Raw genomic sequence first — 18,840 nt, 5'->3', positions numbered from 1 at the left:
CCTTCCTTCTCCCTCAGGTGAGCAGCAAATAATCCAGCTTCTTATTTCTCCAGGGAAAGAAGCACAACCAAACCACTCCCTTATTTCTCCTACTTAAAGCCCATGGGCATGTGCCCATGTGCGTGGCTAGAGCAGGCACCAGAATGACATCCATTTAAGGTCACCTCTAAAGCTGGTTGACACCACAATACCCTCCTTCTCCTGATATCATCTGACTTCCTCCAGGGGTAAGAAACAAAAAGAAAGTTGGCCAAAACGTCCTATAAAAACAATTCCGTGGCCACCAATCTCAGAGCAGGAGCGCTGCTTTCCCGAGGGCAGTGGGGCAGGGAGGGGGGCGGGGGCGTGGTCATCTCCAGGCCCAGGCTTGTCAAGGTTACAGCAAAGCAGACCTGGAGCAGGGCTTTCAGGGAAATATTTTCTCCGAAGTACCAACCTCGGCGCCTCTGCCCTTATTCAGATACAGAAGCTGTTCATAAACCAGCCAACCATTGACTGCAAGGGAGACAGGTCAGAGTTTGCCACGTATGCTGCCTACCAAGTTCTCTTTCCCCCATCTCCCCGCCATGCCTAAAAAGTTCAACCAAGTGCTCGCTTCGGCAGCACATATGCTAAAATTGGAATAATGCCGAGAAGATTAGCACGGCCTCTGTGCGAGGATGACACGCAAATTCCAGAAGCGGTCCATATTTTTTTTTAAAAAAGCTCCACCAAGACCTGACTCCATCTTCTCTTCTCCAGCAAATCTTCAACAAATTACATTAAGTTACATAACTAACCTATACACACACACACTAGTCCCTCCTTTGCAGGAGCCTATGGTAACAGTGAAATTTTATTCCCTTTTTTGTAAACTGACAGAGTAGGACAAGGCATGGTCTTGGGCCATGCACTGCTCTGATGGACGAGGAATGAGGTGTCTCCTAGCTATTGTGTGTTATGATATTCCTTATTCTTGGGCTATTATACACCTGTGTTTCCTGATCTCTCCGTATCCTCAACAGAGAGGGTCTGTGTGGAGTAAACTCTCGTAATTGCTTGCTGAGGATCCAGCTGATGCTGGGCAATGGGACAGGTACCTGACCAACTGGCTAAAAGGCTGATGTCTGGCTGACAAATGACACCTGAATGTTGACAAGTGACAACATTCTGCACCTGGGCTGAGTGACAGTCTGTCTGAGCTGGGCCGGGTCTTCCTCCCACCCTATCTCCATCTGCCCTTAGCAATCAGTCGTTAGGCTAAAAACTGTGCCCAGGGTGCCAGGAAAGTAGAAGAAACCCCCAAATCCAAACAACACCCAAGAACAAAAGTTCATGTTGACAATTTTATCCAGGTAAATTTAAAATTCAGAAGTAGAAACTAGTTTTAATTTAGGCATACCTGTTAGGTACGCATTCACGCTTTGATGTTGTTTATATTTCAGGTTACCTGGGAAGAGGTCAGAAGGGGCGCCACAGGGCTCGGGCATCTGAAGGTCTACAGCGGGCCCTCATGCGGGGAGCCAGGTGCCAAGTCATCAGCTCTTTCCCTGTGTCTCTGGGTGGAAGGCTTTGCTGTTTTGTGATCACTGTACCTTAAAACATCTCGAGACCTTAGTTGCAAAACAACACTCAACTCATCCAGCGTTAACTGAGTCCAAGTGGTTTTGTTTATATTAATTTTTCCGCCACGGGGTGGGGTGGGAGGGAAGAAAACAGTTTCCACAGAAAACAATATTAAGGTTGTTAACTACTCTTTTATCACAAGCAGGTCCTTTGCCAGCTGATCCTGGGCCAAGAGGAAAAATCTGCTCTCTGGGGAATTTGGGAACTAGGTGGGACAGGGATTCCACAGACAGTTCCCAGTCTGTGGCGCTGGGTGGGGGGCAGTGTGTTTCCTCTTGCTTAGTTCTAGATAATTGTTGGCATGTCCGCATGTCCCCATCTGTACTTTTACTTGTTGATATGCTTCTTCAAGTGGGTGCACTCTTTCTTTTTTTAAAACTCCAACAGATTTATTTTACAATTAAATCACTATTGTAAATGGAAAAACAATCTCATTTGACATAAATAGGAGGTAACCACCGTGACTGTAAATGAATTCTAGCCTGATCTGTTGCTTGCCAAAGGCTTTAGCAAGTGATAGGGAGGTGTCAAAGATATGGTGGCCCAGACTGATTGAAATAAAATTGCAAAAGGAGTCCTGGCTGGTGTGGGTAAGTGGATTGAGTGTCGGCCTGCGAACCCAAAGGTCACTGGTTCGATTCCCAGTCAGGGCACATGCTTGGCTTGTGGTCAGGGTCCCCAGTTGGGGTGTGGGGGCGTGTGAGAGACCACTGATCAAGGTATCTCTCCCACATTGATGTTTCTTTCCTTCTCTTTCTCCCTCCCTCCCCCTCTAAAAATAAATAAATGAAATCTTAAAAATAAAATTGAAAAAGGAAAGCCTTCTCGATACCTAACTTGGGGTTAAGACCATGCCTGCTACCACACCAAACGGTTTCCTACTCCGGGTTCTGTGATGCCATGTGCTCCATGGGGGAGAGAGAGGGCTCAGTGTCCTGTTACCCGCAAGACACCTAGCAGAATGCCGTACGTGTGTTGAGTGTTCAGTAAATACTTCCTTCGTATAAGGTGCCCTGCGCACCACAGATGCCTTCCAGGGCTGAGACAGACTCCCATAGGGGCCAGCTCCTCCCACAGACCGCTAATTTACTGGGGGGTCTGGGAGGAGCCTGTGAATAAGAATGGGGGCCAAGCTTCACTGTCTTGAAACGCTTACCAGGTTCTGGGTTCTTTACAAGCAGGGAGGGACGAGGGTGAAGGTGCCCTACTTTTCTCCCGCTAGTCTGACACAGAGGGCTCTAGAGAGCAGGGGAGAAGCAGAGCTCCTGGGGAGAAGATGACCCAATATAATCCATGAATTGGCCTGTTGATATTTGTAATTCTAAAAGAACCATAATTTGTTGCCACTTCCCGGTGGCCCTCAGCCAAGATTCGCTTTCTCCCTATTTTCAGCATTCAGTGCTAATTACCTTTTGCAACCAATTGCCAAGCGTTCAAATGGGAGGCAATTATTTTCCCAGCTTGAGAATTATATTCCCTCCACCCCAAGAGGGGGCAGTGCTTTGGAAACTGAAATTCAACCTTGGCAATTAGATCAGCAGCCATTTCACTTTTTTCGAATTCCTAACACCTGGAGGCTTCAGAACCAAACTTGACCTCTTTGTTCCAATACCTAGCTCCTGTCTTACCCATGGTGGGAAGGGCTCATGCTGAGGGCCTGGACAGCCACGTTGGAACCTTGTCCCTGCCACTTGCCGGCTGTGTGCCCTTAAGCAAAAGTACTCCCCTCTCTGAACCTCAAACAGAAATTCATTCACTCTTCAAGTCAATCTAGTATTAAATCCTCACAATAGGCATAAAGGCCTAATGCAGTCTCGGTACATACTAAATACTCAAAAAAGTTCACCTTCCCTTTCCTTTTTGTCTCAGAAAGACACCACTATTCTTAAATCTGAGGTGGCCATGAGGAGGGCGAGAGGAAGCGGGTAAAGTCTCCCCTCCGTGGCCCCCAGGACCCTGCGGGAGCTGGGCCAGCCTCAGCGGAGGGTCGCTGGTTACTGAGCACCTCCTGGTGCCAGGTCTGCACACTGTGAGCAGGGTGGCTGCCACCGAGGGTATTTTTGTGCTTTGAGGAAACAGTTTCTTGGCTTCATCTGTGCTGGCTCTGTCTTCCCTACGAGGCATGAGATCCTTCCAGAACACCCACAGGAGCACGCTCCCCAATCTTAGGCAGCGGAGCATTCCTAACGCCTACCCCCACTGTGCGCCACACGCGCACCAGAGGGACGTTTTCTCAGCACCCACAGGTGCCCAGACCCTCCCCACCTCCTCCAGCTTTCTGACCGTAACCGGAACCTCAGCTTCTACCACTCAAAATGGAGGTAACAGTACCCAAGTCCTCCCCACCCTTCAGCCCTGGTCCCCTCTGGGAGCTCCCGCCCCACCCGGCCTTGCTGTCATCCACAGCTCACAAACCGCGGTGTCCTCCTCGTCCCTCCCTCCCCATGTGCAGACCATCTCCAAGTCTCCAGGGCCTGCGGTCTCCAGATGTGCTCCTCCTCTCTCTCCCAAGGCAAATCGGGCCACGTCTTGCCACTGCCCCCTCCCCTGCTGAAGAGCCACCCATGGCTCCACCTTATTCTTGCACTGAAGACCTGGTTTCTAACCATGGCCAAATGGGCCTTGTGAGGTCTAGTTCTCACCATCTTCAGCCACAGCTGACCCCTTGCTGTGTGGCTACCTGGGCCTTCCTTTTGGTGCTTGAATGCACCATGCTCTCTTCTACCGCAGGGCATTTGCACACCCTATGTCTTCTGCCTGGAAAGCCCTCCTCTGTTCCCTAGAAGTCTTGCCTTGCTCTGTTCTGTTTACTCGGTTTTCAGCTAAAGGGTTACCTCCTCTCAGTTGTCCTCCCTGATCAGCAGGCCAGAAAGAGAGTCTTCATTACACCCTCTCGGAGCACTGGATACGTCTTCGTAACCTTACTCTATATGGTTATTTGAGTAGCACCCCATCTCCCATTCTCCCCTCCTGACCATAACTTTTGTGCAGGCAGGGACAGTGGCTATTTTAATTCACACTCTTTCCTCAGGGCTTAGCACATAACACTCAGTTGATATTCAATGAGCATTTGTTGGGTGAATAAACGATTCAATGGAGGTGGTTTTGAGAATCAAATAAGGAAGAGAGAGAGGAAATAGAGAGGGAATTAATGCTTGGCAGGTCTCCCCATGGTGCCACGTGCTTCGGATACATTGTTCTAGCTCACCAAGGACTCACTTTACATTTGAGAAAACTGAGATTCAGAGTTATCACTCACCTGCCCATAGTATGCAGCTAATAAATGGTAGAGTCAGGATAGGAGCAGGGTTTGTTTAGCTCCAATGTTCCTGATCCCCCTTCCTACCCAGTCTGCCTCCAAGTTAAAAAAGTGAAGGGCATGTGTTTTGCAAATTCTTAAGTTGAAATAAATATTAGTCTTTTATGACCATCTCCAGAAGTTCATTACCAAAATAAGAAAAGATGTAGAAGGAGGTGGGGAGTGGCTGGAAAGGGGAACTTTCAGGGACAATGACTATGTTCTATATTTTGTTTGGGGTGATGGTAGCACAGCTGCATATATTTTTTGTAATTCATTGGCACATACACCTAAGATCTGTGAACTTCACCATATATAAATTTTAGCTCCATTTCAAAACAGCCATAAGGGACATTATTGGTACGATTGGGGTAATATGAATATATCTACGTCAGATAATATTATTATATCGCTGTTAAATATTTGAGTGTCAAAGGCTAATCATAAAGTTACCATGTGACCCAGCAATTCATTCCTAGGTATATACCCAAGAGATCTGACCACATATATCCACTCAAAAAGTTATACATAACTGTTTGTAACAACATATTCAGGGTAGTCCCAAAGTGGAAACAACGCAAATGTCTATCAACTGATGAATGGATGAATAAAATGTGGTTTTAAAAAAATGTAGAAAGGATAGCAATAATTTTCAAAGACAAGTGATATCACAACCTGAAAATAAAATAAAAGGAAAGGAAATAAAGAGATGCCGTGAAAACAGTGCTCAGAGGGAAATTGATAGCTGTAAATCCCTGCATTAAAAACATGAAAGATCCCAAGTCAGTAGTCTAAACTGCCCCTTAAAGAACGAGGAACAGAGGAACAAACTAACCCCCAGTGAGCATAAGAAAGGAAATAATAAAGAAAAGAGTGGAGATAAATGCACTAGAGAAAACAAGAATGTGAGAGAATGAATGAAAGCAAAAGGTCTTTTTTGGATTTTTTTGTTTGTTTCTTTTTGTCAAAAGGTTGATAACATTAGCTAGACTGACCAAGAGAAAACAAGAGAAGACTCAAATTACTCACATCAGAAATGGACATGAGGACATGGCGACCACCCTCACAGAAATAAAAAGGGTTATTGGAAAACAGTATGAACAATTGTATGCCAACAAATTAGGTAACATAGTGAAAATGGACTAATTCCTAGAAAGATTCAGGTGCCAAAACTGAATCAAAAAGAGAAAGAAAACCTGAATAGACATAAAACTAGTAAAGAGATTTAATCAGTAATCAAAATATTTCCAGCAAAGGAAATCCTAGGACTAGATAGCTTTACTGGTAAATTATATAAACCGTTTAAGGAAGAATTAACACTAATCTTTCCAAAACTCTTTCATAAAATAGAGGAGGGAACAGTTTCTAACTCATTCTATGAGGCCAAAACCAAAGATATTATTTTTTAAAAATACAGACCAATATTCCTGGTGGACATACATGCAAAAATCCTAGCTAATACTAGCAAACCAAATACAAACCAAGTGCACCATGACCAAGTGGGACTTATACGAAGAATGCAGGACTGGCTTAACATACGAAAATCTTTCTGTGTAACACACCGTATTAATACAATGAAGGAACAAGATCAAATGATCATCTCACCTGATTGGGGAAAAAAAAAATTTTGAGACGGCCCAACATCCCTTCATGACAAAAACACGTAACAAACTAGGAAAATAAGGGAATTTTTCTCAAGCTGACAAAAGGCATCTATGAGAAACCCTCAGCTAATATCATACTGCTGGTGTTTCCCCCCTAGGATCAGAAATAAGACAAGGACATCTTCTCTCACCACTTCAACATTTTCCTGAAGGTTCTAGTCATAACAATTTGGCGAGAAAAAGAAAGAAAAGGCAGCCATATTGAAAAGGAAGAATTAAAACTATCTCCATACTTAGATAACATAATCTTGTATATAGAAATTTCTAAGGAATCTACTGAAAAACTATTAGAACTAGTAAATTCAGCAAGAATGAAGGACATAAAATCAATATACAAAATATATTGTATTTCTCTTCACTAAGCAATAAACAATCCAAAGCTGAAATAAATAAAATAATTCAAAATAATTTGATGAGAATTAAATTATCACCAAATAGACTAAACTATTTGGGAATGACTTTACCAAGGAAGTATAACACTTGTACACTAAAAACTATAAAACATTATTGAAAGAAGTTAAAGGACCCCTAGATAAATAGAAAGATATTCCATATTTATGTCCATGTTCATGGATCGGAAAACTTAATATTTATATGATGGCAATGTTCCCCAGATTGAGCTACAGATTCAAGGCATTCCTGTTAAAATTCCAAGTGCCATTTTTGCAGAAATGGATAAGCTAACACTAAAATTTGTATAAAAACGAAAGGGGTCCAGAATAGCCAAAACAATCTTGAAAAAGAAGAAAATTGGAGGACTCACAATTCCTGATTTCTAAACTTACTACAAAGCTACAGTATTGAAGATAATGTGGTACTAGCATAAGGACAGACATAGAGATCAGTGGAATAGATATGAGAATCCAGAAATAAACCCATAAATCTATGGTCAAATGAATTTCTACAAGTGCCAATTCCATTCAATGGGGAAAGTATAGTCTTTTAACAAATGGTGCTGGGATAACTCTATCCACAGGCCAAAGGGTGAAGTTGAACCCTTACCTCACACCATATATAAAAAATTAGCTGAAAATGAATTTAAAAAACTAAATGTGAGCGCTAAAACTATAAAATTCCTACAAGAAAACATGCAGGTAAATCTTTACAACCTTGGGTTTGGCGATGGATTCTTAGGTATGACACCGAAGTCACAAACAACAAAAGAAAAAATGGATAAGTTGGCCTTCCTTAACATTAAACATTTATGTGCATCAAAAGACAACCAAGAAAGTAAAAAGACACTCCACAGAATGGGAGAAAATATTTGCAAGTTATATATCTTACAAAGGTCCAGTATCCAGAATGTAGAAAGAACTCTTACAATGCAACAGTGAAATGGCAAACAACTCAATTTTAAAGTGGGCAAAGGACTTGGACAGACATTTCTCCAAAAAGATATATATATATGCAAGTGGCCAGAAAGCATATGAAATGATGCTTGACATCATTAGTCATTAGGGAAATGCAAATCACAACCGCAATGACATACTACTTCACACCCGCTGGGATGGCTATAATTAAAAAGACAGAAAATAACAAGTGTCAGGGTGTGAAGAAACTGGAACCCTCACACACGGCTTGTGGGAACAGAAAACGGTGCAGCTGCTGGGGAAAACAGTTTGACAGTTCCTCAGAAAATTAAACATAGAATTACCATATGACCCAGCAATCCCACCCCTAGCTTTATATCCAAGAGAGTTGAAAATAAGTATTCAAACAAAAATTTGTACACTGATGTTGACAGTAGCATCATTCACAATAATCAAAAAGTGAAAACAACCCAAACATCCATCAACTCATAAATGGATAAACAAATGCAGTTTAACCCTGCAATGGACTACGATTCAGCCATAAAAGAATGAAGTCCTGATGTACGCTACAACATGGGTGAACCTTGAAAACATTATATTCGAGGTGAAAGGCATCAGACATCGAAAGCCACATATTATATGGTTCCATTTATATGAAATACCCAGGTCAGCAAATCTATAGAGACAGAAAACAAATTAAGGGTTGCCTAGGGCTGGAGGAATGGGGAAAGTGAATGACTGCTTAATTGGTACAGGGGAATCCTTCCAAGGTGATGAAAATGTTCTGGAACTAGAGAGCAGTGATGGTGGCTCAATATTGTGAATTTACTGGAAGCCACTGAATTGTGCACCTTAAAATAATTAAAATGATGAATTTTGTTATGCAAACTTTACTTCAATAATTTGAAAAAAGAAATTAAATGCTGGTATATGCTATAGTATGGGTGGACCTTAAAAACATTATGCAAAGTGAAAGAAGCCATTCACAAAGGACCACATATTGCATGATTCCATTTATCTGGCGTGTGCAGAATAGGCAAATCCATAGAGACAGAGAGTAGGGCTTGGGTGGGGGTGGGGAAAATGGGGAGTGACCGCTAATGAGCATAGGTCTCTTTTCAGGGTGACAAAAATGTTCTAAAGTAGATCATGGTGATACTTGCACAACTCTGTGAATACAATAAAAATATTGAATTATATACTTTAAATGGGTGAACTATATGGTATGTGAACTACAGCTCAATACATTTGTAATAAAAAATCCTTGGGTGTGATATACACTCTGTCTATGTAGCAAAACGTCTTGTTCTGCAGAAATATAGACTGAAGTATTTAGGGGTGAACTGTCAGTCATAATGTCTGCAACTTATCTTCAAGTGGTTCAGCAAAATAAAAGAATATATTTACATGGAGCTGTGCTGTCCAGTACAGTAGACAGTAGCCACTAGCCACTGTAGTTATTTATGCTTAAATGTAAATTAATAAAAAATAAATATTGTAAATTTAAAATTCAGTTACACTAGCCACATTTTAAGTGCTCAGTAACCACATGTGGCCTGTGGCTACAGTATTGGACAGTTGGCATAAACATTTCTTTCATCACAGAAATTTCTATTGGCCAGTGCTCTCACATACAGAGAGGAAGTAAATGTGGTACAACATTAGCAAATGATAAATCAGGGTGAAGTACATATGCTTTTGTATTATTCTTTCAACAGAGGGATGGTAACATGGTAAAGATTTCCAATGTGCATTCCATGGGCCCAAGCACCATGTGAATCCAAGTTCTTTGGGAACATCCAGATCCTTGTCACAACCATTTGCTCTGTTTGTTAACAAATACAGGGTGGGGTAAAAGAATATGACAGTTGTGAGTACGTGAAACACAGAGTTTATTCTTGTATTATTATTTATTAATTACTGTATTATTTTCCATGTGAACAACTATAAACCTACTTTTGCCCCATCCTGTACGTGTTCCCAGAATCCTCTTTCTAAAGTAAAGTCTATGCATAATATACAGTGCTCTCCGTACCCCTGGTCATCCATGTTTCTTGGAAAGACATCGCGAGGTTGTGGTTTTGGAGCTAGATAGATTCAAGATTAAATATATGCAGTTGCTCTTTCTCTTAATTAGATGCATGACCTCAGACACATTGCTTAACCTTGGGCCGTAGGTCTCAGCTGTAGAGTGAGACTGAGAATCACGATTGCCTCCTGTGTTATGGAAGGCACTTGGTTTTGGTCCTAGCCCAAAGTGAGTCTACTATAGGCAGCTGGAAGCGTTCTAGGGTGAGGGAGGGACAGCTTGGCTGAGGCTGCAGGTTAAACTCGTGTGGCTTCTTACCCGGAAGAGCTTCCAGTCTAAAATGGAGGAGGGCCTACTGCTGGGAGTTGAAGATAGCTGTTCTCACAATCAAAAGCTAAAAAAATTTTAAGGCTAAATTTTGCCAACCGGAAAAAAGGAACAAATGCCATGACTATTTAATAAAGTTAAGTGTGCCCCTTTGTTGGTGTTAAAATGCTCTTAATTTCTGGGAAGATGGAACTGGTTTGCTGGGAGCTGCGGTTTTTTAATACCCGTATGTGGCAATTCTATGTCAATCCCTGTGTCTTTCAACACTGTGACGGTTTGCGAAATCCCAAGCCTGGGAACCACTGACTCAAAAGACACTCAAAGTGGGCAGGGTGGGCAGAGAGAGCCAAGACCAGGAGTCAATAAATCTAATTCCCTAGGCATCTGCACGTTTATAACCAGTCAGAGCAACAGGAGACATACTTGCCCGGGGGATCAAGTTCCTCAGAAACGATTTGGTTGCTTAGCAATTGTTCCTCTAGGGCTGGCACGTCCTTCCCCGTCCTTCCAGTGCTCCCCTGGCTCCTGCTAACCCAGATTTGGGGCAACAAAGGGCAAGGGTGAGGTGAGGCTCTGTAAGGCAAGAGAGGCAAAGTCAGGGGAGGGTGGGCTGGGCTGTTCCCCTGGGGCACCAGGTTGCCTGATTTCAAAGGGAGACTGCAGGGGGGCTCAGAATCATACCCAGCTGCTTTCTTGCCTTGCGACCCCTCTGAGCCTCCATTTTCTCACCCATTAATATAATATTCCATCCCAGTGTCGGTAGTTTCTCCTCTGATGTTCACATTTCAGGCTCAGTTTCCTAAACTGTAAAATGGGCATAAAATCCATACCTAAGTCATGACATGAAGGTGAAGATTAACACTTAGCACAGTTCCTGGCCCATAGTAAGTATTCGAATGTTTGCTAAATTGACCATTAGCTTTTACTATGGATCTACAATCCCTTATCTGCACTCCGAAATTCATAAAGCTCTGAAAACTCAATGTGTTTCTGTAAGTTTACCACCAAAACTCAGTTGATGGCAAAACCCGATCTGAAATGATGCCAAGCTCTACGGTCTAAATGGGATGGCTCGCTGATCGGGAACAGAAGACCGCAGTGAGTGCCGCGCGCGGCCCCAGAACACCCACCTAGTCATCTTCCCAAAATCTGAAAAATTCTGAATTCAGAATCATAACCTCAAGAGGTTTTATTTTTTTGGTCTTAGATTCAGCTCTTTTTTTCTTTCATTTTATTTATTTTTTTATTTTTTTCGCATCATATTTTTTTCCATTACCATCCAGTCCCCTTATACCCCCTCCTCCTCCTACAATCACCACGCTGTTGTCCATGTCCATGAGTCCTTTTTCCTTTTTGCTCCATCCCTCCACCCTCTAACCTCCCCCACCCTTAGCTGTCATCCTGCTCTCCATCTATGAGTCTGTCTCTATTTTTCTTGTTAGTTCAGCTTGTCAAGAGTTTTAGATCAATAAACTTCAAGCCTGTAGTGGAGGAGATATGGTAGAGGAGTAAAATGGAATGACTATGGTCAAATCCAGTGCTTGCTGGGTGCAGGGAGCGGGGGAGACCCTTGGTGCTGCAGGAGCCTTAGACGCGAGAGAGGAGGACCTACTGGAAGGAGTCTTACAACAGAAACCAACTCTGGCTGATTTAGGCAGCAGAGGAACTTCTTAGAAGGGTATTAGGTTCATTCCAGAGTATTAGGAGGTGGGAGAATCAGGCTCAAGAGGCCTCAGGGCCAAGAAGCCACCAAAATTACCCACAGCCTGCAGTGCCAACCCTGACCCACACTGGCACCAGATGAGGGAAGCCACTTCCAGTCCAGCTGTTCTCTGTTCCTGATTCAAATACAAAGTCTGGAGTGGGAATATTTGGCCAAACCAAAGTCAAATGACCATGTCCAGGCTGCAAGGGAAGCTGGGGGAGACGGGGTGGAGAATGAAGATTTTTGCTTTGACTGATTGATTGATTTTTATTTTTAAGGGGAAGAGGGGGAGAGAGAGGGACAGAGAGAGAGAGAGAACAACATCGATTTGTTGTTCCATTTATTCACGCATCCATTGGTTGCTTCTTATATGTCCCTTGACCAGAGATCAAACCCTCAACCCTGTTGTAATGGGACAACATTCTAACCAACTAACTAAATAGCCCAGGCTAGAGATATTTGCTTTTAAAGTAGGGGGCAGTTCTGCCTTCTACCATGACCCCTATGGAAGGAATTTCTCTAGAATAAGAATAAGGGTTCAGCCCTGGCCAGTGTGGTTCAGTTGTTTGGAGCATTGTCCACTAAACCGAAAGATTAAGGGTTCAGTTGTCAGGCAGTCAAAACTAACAAGAACGGGCAAAGGCTCAATAGCAACTGCTTACCAGAGGAAGAGTTGATTCTACCTGAGCCTTAAAAGATGATCAGATGTAGGCGGGAAGATGTTGGCAAATGAATTCAAAGAGTCTGGAGGCTTTGGCTAGAAATAAATGTTAAAGACTTATTCAAGGGTCTTAGGGTTTGCAAACCAAAACACAACAAGACAACACCCAGAGTGTTCTGAAGAAGAAAGAAAAACTAAAAGTTCTTGTAGTAAAAAGTACATTCTTGAGAAGAATCAGTCCTGCATTCTCTTGGTGGGTCCAAGGTGGTGATCCTCTATATGACCAGTGGTCTGGGCAATGGATGTGAGGTGGTCTGGATATGTGAACATTCTTTCCTTAATCCTTCAAGGGGCCAGAGGGTTGTCTGTAGGTTTGATGTATATCTAGACATTGGCTCAGGACCGGAAAGCTCAAAAGTTAAGGTTCCCAGGCTAGTTAAAACAAGAATAAAATTTTTTCCCATACCTCAACCTACTTTAGTAATTTAGCAGCTTGACTATAGCAGCTTGATTCCATTTTATTTCTTCACTCTACTCCTTGAGGTGATGAAGGGTGGGGAAGTTCAAGCCAAGACAAAGACCTACATGTCTGAATATAGTGTGCTTACTAAATCATGGTCACTGAGCTAAACACTTTATTCTAGTTTAATCCTCAAAACTGTAAGTAGCAGGGGAGCTATTATTAACAGCATTTTTCAGACAAGGAAGCTGAGGATCAAAGAAGTTAGGTCAACTTGCCCAAGATCACACAGCTAGAAGGTGGCAGAGCTAGGATCTGAATGCAGACAATCTATCACCTGGCCCATACTCCCTACACTAATAGGAAATAGCTACTAAGTGCCTACTTCTATCAGCTGGTAGTGGCTGCTTGGAGCCCTGGGTTGAGAAGAACTCTGAGGTTGTCTCTGGAATATAAGGTAAGAAGGGTTATGATCAATGGAAGATGTCTTCTTAAAAAATTTGACCTAAAACTTAACATTCACATATTTTCAAGTGAACATGCAACATTTATCAAAATTGACCATATAATAGCCCATAGAAAAGATTCAACACATTTCAAAAGACTGAAATTATTTAGACTATGTTTTCTAACCTCAAAAAAACTAAACTATAAATTAAAAACAAAAAAGAAAACTAGAAAGTCTCCAGTTGCCTGGAAATTAAATATTACAGTGATCAAAAAAGAAATCAAAATGGAAATAAGAAAACATTTGAACTGAATGATAATGAAGATATGACATAGCAAAACTTGTGGGATGCAGCTAATGCAGTTCTTAGAGGAAAATCTGTAGCCTTCAAATGCATACGTTAGAAAAGGATAAAGGCTTCAAAATTAAAGATTAAAGCATCCATCTTTAATCTTTAGAAGAAGCGGCAAAGAACAGCAAATGAAACTCAAGGGAGAAAAAGGAAGAAAATAACAAAGAACAGAAATCCAAATCAATGCTAAAAGTTGGTTCTTTAGAAGAATTAATACAATTGAGTAAGTCATATCTACCATATCAATCATATCTACCATTGAGACTTACCCTTGGAACTCTCTTTTATATGATATATGCTCATAAAAGTATTAGTTAATTTGAACTTAGGCAAGGGCAGAGAGACCCTGAATGTTTAAGGTATGATGAGTAAGCAGTTAGGTTGGAGTTAAAATATTGTAAGGGAGATGAATTAGGATTCTGTTGTAAGTGACGGAAGCCCAAGTTTAACTCCCTTACAATATTTTAAGGGGGAAAAAAAGAGTTTATTTATTTGCATAATGGAAAAGTCCAGGAGGGAATTCTGGCTTTAGGAACAGTTGGCTCTAAGTGTTCAAATGGTGCTGCAGGGATGGCTGCCTGTGTTTTCTCTCCTCTTCTTTCTGTATTCATGCATTTCTTGGGCAGGCTTTCCAGCCCAGGCTGACAGGCAACGGGGTCCTGAGGTGGTCTTGTGATGGCAGAAGGAAAAGAGGACAAACACAAGCACATTTCAGGCATCTACATGACTCACTTGCTAATGTAAAGTGGGGCATCTGGCCAGATCACTGGGCAGAGAGGAGTGGGGACCCCAGGAGCAGCATGAGAGGCAGCACCCTCCCCCAGTGGGGGAGGGGCTGTGAAGCACCAGAGGACTGTGCCTGAGCAGCTGCCCAACAACCAGACAGCATGGCCCCACATAGGGAAATACCCTCCCACATGCTTCTGTGTGCAGAGAATTTTGGCCAGACTATATAAAGAGAGCGCAAATGACCTTTATACTTCTTCCTGATTAGATTCAGGTTATGTAGCTTTGGCAGGAACATCACAGAAGCCGTGCTGCATTCTCCTCACAGCATCCTATCAGATGGAACACAAGTTCAGTTTGTCCCATCACTAATGGAGTTTACTTTGATCCCTTGATTAAGGTGGTATCTGCCAGATTCTGCCATTGTGAAGTTACTCTCTACAGTGGTTCTTTAAATTATGTAAATGTTCTATTTTCATCACACTGTCCATTTATTCATGCATGTATTTATAGTAATATGAAATCATGTTTTTTTTAATTTCATTTAATCTGTTACTGCTATTATTTATTTTCCTCTCAAATTGTCTCATTTTTGACTAGAGAGAGCCTTTCCACAAGGGACATGACCTTTTGACATGTCCTCATCATTCTTTGAGCACTTCCTTGTTTTCTCTTACAACAACATGACCGAGGCTCATTTTCTACTTTTTCTGCCTCAATTCCAGAATCAGCCTTTCATTCAAGGAGACCTGGTTCTTTTAGTGGGGACTGGTAGTTAGAAACCGAGACCTGAGTACCGGGTGTGTTTGTGGCTGCGGGCGTGTCGCTGCCCCCCAGGCCCTCTCAGCGGACAGAGCTAGAGACGGACGTGTCACTCTCTTTACCAGACTCAAGCCCCAACACCCCCGCCCCGCGCCCCAGGCTGCCCCTCCGCGCAGACATCATCTTGTTGTACCCCACCTAATGGCTTTAGTGCTCAATTTTTTTTTTTTTATAAGGGAAAAGAAGGAAAAGGAAGAGGAAACTAATTTCTTAGATACTTCAGTATTTTATTTTTTTATATATTTTAATATTTTTTACATTGTCCGGTTGGTTATTGCCAATATGGGGAAATGCTACTATTTCTATAGGTAGGTCTTCTGGTGCATTGGTTTTCTGCAGAGGCAACTCTGTAGCCTGAAGACAGTTTTCCCTCTTTCAATCCTGATACTTCTTTTGCTTTTCTTTGTAATGTCACCAAAACCCCAAGGCTAAGTTAAATAGTAACTGTGATATCAGGCCTGTCTGAGTTCTTTCTTATCTTAGAGGCACCATTTGCCCATTAAGAATACATTTGCTCTAAATTTTTGGCATATAATTTTTATCAGATTTTGTAAGTTATCTTTCTATTGCTGGTTAGTTAAGAATTTTTAAATGCTTTTTAAGTCAAAATGATTGCTGAATTTATCAAAAGCCGTGTGTGTGTGTGTGTGAGTGTGTGTGTCCCAACAATGAAATTATCGTGTGATTGTTTCTCCTTCAGTCTATTAATTAACATAAAAAACTTAATGGATGAATTTTCTAATGGTTAAGTCTCCTTTCTTATCTGTGATAAACTCCATTTGGCCATGATTAAAAACAAACAAACAAAGATAGGGTTCAGCTAACCAATGTGTTATGTAAGATTTTCATCTTCACTGTTCATAGGGGAAATGAACCTAAAATTTTCTTGTTTATTTTTCCAGTTTTGAAAATTGATACCATCTCATGAAATGTGTTAGACAATTCCTCCCCTGACCTACGGGTTTGTTTTTTTTCCCTAATCCTTAAGAGTTGAGACTTTGGTACCCAGACAGAGAGATGAATTTGACAAAGAGTCCGCAACATTTTCCGTCCTGAAAACGACCCCTCTGGGAGAGGCTGCCCCGCTGGGCTCCTTTGTCAGGCAGAAGGGCTTCAGCTGCTGCAGGATTAGCCGCACTGAACACTGCCAACCAGGGAAGAGCAACCTGGGGTCTCCAGCACAAGCCTTTGTCTCTCTGACCTCGTGCGCTGGTTTCTTCCTCTGTAAAACGGGGGCAGAGGCTCAGGCAACCTTGAGAACTGTTCTAGTCCCCATGATTGAGGCCTTTGTCATTCTCAGACACCCTCCTGGGCTTCCGGGGCAAGCTTCAGGGCCCAGGTAGAACCTGGCGAAGAGGGAAATGCTGGTCAGAGTCCTGTCCACGCAGGCAGCCATGGCCTTGTTTGTAATCCCAGTCTCGGCCATGTGTGCAGCCTTGTGCTCATGGGTCTCCTCGTCTGAGAGAATAGGCTCTGGGTGATGCATCCACTGAGACAGCAGGCAGGGGCGTGAGGGACCTGGGAGAAGGCAGAGAGGCTGCTTTACCACCCACTGGCAGGGGGGTCAAGCCCGGTGGAAATTGGCCCTCCCCCCAGGGACTCCTTGGCCCTTCAGAGGCCTCATCTGGGTGAAGGAGGGCTTCAGGCTGGGTGAGGCCAGCTCGGCCTGGCTCCGGCTGCTGGGTTTGGACTCCCAGCGGCCCAGTGGACTCCCTATCCCCGCTCCCTCGCCCTCCCAACCCTTCACCCCCACACCCCACACTCCCAGCTGCCAGCTCTGCTTTCTAACTTCCAGCCTGCAAAGCCCTACTAGCCCCTTTCACTCCCCAACTCCCAATCCCAAATCCCAGCCTGAACTCTGCCCTTTCAGTCTCAGCCCAATTCCCTCTCCCTATCCCAGACTCACTTAAGTAAGGCTCACTTACTTAAGCTGAAAAGCTGAGCTTTTCATCTCGTTCTCCCCAGAACTCTCTGGTCACCCAGGGCAACTCTGCTTTGGGCCCAGGGAAATAGCTAGTATTGATCTATTTCCCTCTTGACTCGTCTAGGCTGCTCTGCTCTCTCTCTGTCCACGAAGCCGTCCTGACTGTACCCAGAGACTCTCCGTGAGTCCTCAGCAGCTTGCTCCTCACCTCACCTGCGCTGAGGTGCCCTGCTCACTGTACCTCTAACCGTATCCCCCCCGCCCCCGGCCCAGCTGAGGCTCCATGCTGGCTCTGGGTCCCCCTCCAGCCCACTGCCTCGCTCCTATTGGTACCAAACCTGAAGGCTTACATCAACTCCTTGCCTGCAAGGGCATAGTGCCACCTGCTGGTCAGTCTGTTATAAAACCCTAATGATCTTCCAGGCAAACCCCAGGGGACTTTGTTCAGTTTTGGGACACCTGTTTTGTCTCTCAGCAGCACTTGATGCCGTTGGCTACTCCCTCCTTTTGGAAACACTCCCTCAGTTGTAATTCTGGCTTCTGGCTCTCCTCCCAGCTCTGGGGCCTCCCCTTTCTCTTTGATGGCTCATTGTAATTTGTCTGGCCATCAGACACTAGTGCTCAACACTTGGTCCCAGATCCTCTTCCCCCTTCATCTTGTTCTCTCTCCCCAGGGAATCTCATCCAACCCTACAAAGATGCTGATGACTCCCAGATGTATACCTCTAGTCCAGGGTATCACAACCAGGGGTGGCTTGGCCGTCCACGGGACATTCAGCACTGTCTGGAGACTTTTGGGCTTGTTGCAGATAGAGAGGGATGCTACTGACATCTAGTGGATACAAGCCAGTGATGCTACTAAACATCCTACAATACACAGGGCAGTCCCACGCAATACAGAACGACCCAGTCTCAGATGTCGATAATGCCGAGGTTAAGAACCTCCCTCTAGACTAGCTTCTCCTCTGACCCCCAGGTTGGTCCATCCAACTGCTTGTACCACATCTCCACTTGGGTCTCTCAAACACCCGTCAAATGCAGCCTGTCCAAATCAAACTCATGATTTCCCCACCCTGATTGGCTAGCGGTCCTCCCTGTCTTGGTTGCACCCCGTTGCATGAGCCACAAAGTTGGCGTCACCCAGGAAACCTCCCTTTCCCTCACCTCAATAACCAGTCCATCACCAGGTACTACCTGTATTCCCTCCTGAGCATCTTTCCAACACCCTACTCCAGACACTGTGGCCCTATTTCCATTTCTTCAAATACATCAAGCTCCTTCCCACCCCAGGGCCTTTGCATATGCCGTTCCTACTTCTTCCTGTCCCTGCTCCCTTCACCCAGTTAACTTCTATTCACCCTTTAGATCTCATCTCAGATGTCACCTCCCCAGGGAGACTCTACAGGACCCCAGCGGCTATGTCAAATTCTATGATAAACCCTCTCAAAGAGAGAGTCTCTTTCCTGCAGGAAACTTAGTTCAGCTTGTAATTTCCTTACTCGTCCATGC

At 43.7% G+C, this 18,840-nt stretch overlaps 1 non-coding gene across 1 annotated transcript; it reads left to right on the top strand.

The window, feature by feature from the left end:
• Window positions 1-587: 587 nt before the first annotated feature.
• On the top strand, window positions 588-694 carry LOC129069519 (U6 spliceosomal RNA). The gene has a single exon (XR_008529015.1). It is a non-coding gene; the product is annotated as a U6 spliceosomal RNA (small nuclear RNA).
• The last annotated feature ends 18,146 nt before the right edge of the window (window positions 695-18,840 follow it).

The sequence above is a fragment of the Pteronotus mesoamericanus genome, unplaced genomic scaffold, assembly GCF_021234165.1.
Source record: "Pteronotus mesoamericanus isolate MK-2021 breed Mesoamerican mustached bat unplaced genomic scaffold, CSHL_Meso_final contig_221, whole genome shotgun sequence".
NCBI classification, from domain to species: domain Eukaryota; kingdom Metazoa; phylum Chordata; class Mammalia; order Chiroptera; family Mormoopidae; genus Pteronotus; species Pteronotus mesoamericanus.
Note: the sequence above shows the minus strand (reverse complement) of the source record. Positions and strands in the feature narration are given on the sequence as shown.